The sequence below is a fragment of the Schistosoma mansoni genome, chromosome 3, assembly GCF_000237925.1.
Source record: "Schistosoma mansoni strain Puerto Rico chromosome 3, complete genome".
Taxonomy (NCBI): Eukaryota; Metazoa; Platyhelminthes; class Trematoda; order Strigeidida; family Schistosomatidae; genus Schistosoma; species Schistosoma mansoni.
In genome coordinates, this window is record NC_031497.1 from 23,828,382 (window position 1) to 23,832,624 (window position 4,243).

At 35.7% G+C, this 4,243-nt stretch overlaps 1 non-coding gene across 1 annotated transcript; it reads right to left on the reverse strand.

Moving 5' to 3' along the window:
* Positions 1-3,548: 3,548 nt before the first annotated feature.
* Smp_tRNA_00863_Pro_TGG.1.1 lies at positions 3,549-3,615 on the reverse strand. The gene has a single exon. It is a non-coding gene (tRNA).
* Positions 3,616-4,243: the final 628 nt, after the last annotated feature.

Consider the following 4,243-nt stretch of genomic DNA (forward strand, 5'->3'; position numbering starts at 1 on the left):
CCAAGACGCGTGTTCCGTCCTATTCAGAACTCGTCAGCTGAATGTTTTGAAATTGTCATACTTTTATTTTATATTAAAAACATTTGAAAAAACTTATATTTCTCCCTCAGCACGGATTCGAAAAGCTCGTTTGGCTTTTGCCAACTTACGTCACCTATGGCGAAGACGAGATATCCGTCTATCAATTAAGGGACGAATATACTGCAGTTCGCTCTGTTCTACTTTACGGCTGTGAAACATGGCCATTAAGATTAGAAGATACTCGTAAGTTACTAGTATTTGACCACAGATGTCTTAGAAATATTGCTCGCATCTGCTGGGATAACCGGGTAAGTAATAGTGAGGTTAGATGGTAAATCAGTTGATGAGGTCATGACTCTTCATCGACTGAGATGGTTGGACCACGTGTTACGTATGCCTGAACACCGATGACCACGACGCGCTATGCTGACTAGTATTGGAGATGGTTGGAAGAGAGTTAGAGGCGGCCAAACCAAAACTTGGTATCAGAGCTTGAAGTCACTAACTTCTAGTCTGAGCTATGTTGGTAGATGCAGACTACCTGGTTGGGGTCCACGTGACTATCGTAACCAATGGTTAGAGACTCTAGGTGACATTACTCATAATTGATTACAATGGCGTAAGTGTATACACCCTTTATCTTCCCTTAAACCTTGAGATTAAAATTGCTTCATAACTTTCTTCCTTTCTATACTATATCCTTATATACAACCTATCTTTTATATATTACCACCACTAAATTAACTACTTCTATGAATTCGGTGTTGATCCTGTTGAGCTAATGAGGTATGGCAACTTGGACCAATGCATACATGTGCCTGGTTCTACGTTGTAGCTGACTGACGAGTTATATGATAGATTTATAATGAGTATATTGTTAGTTAATTAAATCATTAATTCATTATTCATGATAATGTTTAATTGATTTTACATTAGAAAATTATTTCCGCAATTAGTCTAATGCTACAGGGCAAACTCATACTAGATAAATACAATTTAGGTCATTTAGGTTACTTTTATTCCTTAACCCTTGGTAGAGTCCTTTTTTTAAAAAATTACTAATTAAATTGTTAACCAAATGATTTTATATGACCGTAAATTTAAAGTTCGGTTTAAGTAAATGACTATCGTAAAGTTAATATCACTTAACGTTTATATGGAGAATTTCTTGAGTGTATACTTCAATGATTCAAAGTTTATTGTATGAATTTCATATTAATCAATGATTTATAATCTCAGAAGAAGTTTTGTGGATATTATAGTAGTTTTCATACGTTGAGATTATGAATCAATTGAAGCTAGAACACCATGGAAAACCTGGAAGCACGGTTGCTCAATTGCGTGGATTGGTTGAAGTTAGACATTAACACCGTTGGATGCCTGCCTAATGGTCTAGAGGTTAAGTGTTCGCGCGCGGGACCGACAGGCCCTAGGCTCGAATCTCGCGGGGCAGGATCGTGCATGTTCACAGCTGAGGAGTCCCACAATAGGATGAAACGGCCGTCCAATGCTTCCACGTTTTCCATGATGGTCTAGCTTCCATTGACTTATTAAACTGAATTTAGTTTGTGGAAGTATAATCTTCTTCTAAACAAACAGTAATTTTAATACGTTGTGATTATGAATCAATCGAAGTTAGACTACCATGGAAAACCTGGAAGTACTGGACGGTTGTTTCGTCCTATTATGCGACTCCTCATAATTTATTGATTACGACAAGAAATCAGTTCATGTTTATTGTGTGTTTTACAGTATATCTTCAGATATTATCGTATATTTTTTAGTATTTTATGAAATAATTGGATACATTTTATTCGAGGTTGTTACTATGGGAAAGTCAATCTCACTTCTATTATTGATTATCAATTTAAATGATTTATTCATTTCCTCTTCAGATTGAGAAGATTATTATTATATCTTAGCGAAGACATAAGTATGGGTAACTTCTGCGATTCATTAATGGACGATTATTCTATATATATATTTATTGTTTCACTATTGAGTAATTAGATTGTACATATTTATATTTATCCTATTATAAGCTTCATTTTGACCTATGGATTATTATTACATGATTTACTGTTCCTAAATTATAATCATTTCATTGATTACAGTCTTTCATGTTCACAGTCGCATTTGGTTTGATCACGTATAAATGTTATTTTCTATTTTATAGTGTGATGTGGTCTGTTTGTCTGGTATATAAACCGGGTATGCTTGAAATAAATGATTCGTATAACAGAAGCTGTAATTGGTGTTCCTGACTCAAGTGGAAGGGCTAGGCGGACAAGGGACTAATAAAGACTTTAGACTACTCATACCTGTCGAACGTCATTGGTTGGCATAGTGCTAAGATTGGAAAAGTCGTATTCCAATTGATGGATAAATCACGTGATAAAATCATAATAATTATAAAACATATACTTCACAACAATCTATACTTTATCTAAATCGGTTACTACTGAACTGTTTCGAAACTAAATTTTCGGTTACTGTTCAGCTAAATAGCTTTCGAATGTAATCAACACTAAAGAAAAGGTTACAAAATGATTCATTTTTCATTTAGTAAACATTATTAACTTATCAATTAATTATTCAGGCAAATAATTTGGCATTCATTGACAGTTACTTGTCTAGATGAACAAATTTCATTTATATCATTTTATAAACCTTATTAATATTTAAAGACAAGAAATAACTATCTGTCAGTGTTCTATTCAAAAGAAAACATGGCTTATATATTAAATGAAAAAAATTTCAGAAGGAGCTTTTTGCCGATATTATAGTAATTTTGATAGTTGAGATCGGGAGTCAATTCAAGCTAGACCACAATGGAAAACCTGGAAGCACTGGACGGCCGTTTCGTCCTACTGTAGGACTCCTCAGTACTGCTCATCCACGATCCCGCCTCACGAGATTTGAACTCAGGACACAACGGTCTCGCGCTCGAACGCTTAACCTCTACACCACTGAACTGGCCGGCATCCAACGGTGTTAATGCCTAATTTCAACCAATCCAAGAAATTGATCGACCGTCCACCATTGTCTTCAGTGAGTTACCACCTCACAACGGACCCGGTTGAACTCTAATGGTTACTGCTTCTCACTAGAACTTCAGGAAATACCTCTTGAAGCCAGTCACTAGTGAGTATATGTTGATTAATATCAGAGGACGAAACGGCCGTCCAGTTCTTCTAGGTTTTCTATGGTGGTCTAGCTTCAATTGGCTCATGATCTTAGCCGTTAAAAAATATCATCAAAAATTATATGGTTAATTAGTAACATTCAAAATGTTTTTACATAAGATATCGGGACAACTTTTTAATGTCATATACTAAATGCCGTGTTTTGATATTCGGTAATTATTATTGTACAGATTTTATACATCACTTATATTAAACTACAAATGAAATATTGTTCTGTATTACAAGCAAAGATGGATAGTGACTAGCAGTGGAATCCATGACGTGCGTTTCGACCTATTTGAGACTCGTCAGATGGATGTACCTGCATCTCAGAGTTGATGTTCAATCTGGGACTCGAACCCAGTACCGTTCGTTTCCAATGCCATCGCGTTATCCACTGAGCTATTGAGTGCTGATAGCCACTTGCTTGTGCAATGGAGTAAAGTTTAAATTCATTTTCCTACTCTATGTTTGAATTTAAACATTAATGTGCATGTATAACTTTTCATTTCTAGTCTCCATCCATCTTTGCTTATAATGCTTGTGAGTGAAGGAAATATCGAGGCGATCCTCACAAGATGCACATATGCCAATAAGAGACTGATCAGTTGCAGAACTAAACATCAATGGGAAGATTCAAGTGAACAATACGAAATGAATTTAAACTCCATCCAATTGTACAAGCAAGCGGATATCAGGAATCAGTAGCTGAGTGGATAATGCGATGCCGTTTGAAGCGAAAGGCACTGGGTTCGAGTCCCAGAGTGAATATCAACTCTGGGATTCAGGTAAACTCACCTGATGAGTAGGAAAATTGGGACTAAACGAACGCCCTGAATTCCACTGCTAACCTTTAACTTTTGTATAAAGTTCGAAATTTCGTTTCAAAGTTTGTCGTCTGTAAACGAGGGGGATTTTCGTAAATCTAACTTGAGCTTTTATGTGAAGAACTTTATTGATAATTTGCAATCCTTTACAAACGAGCTCAGAGTTTCTTAAACTACTAAATGTCTATACTTTGTTTATCAGAAACCATG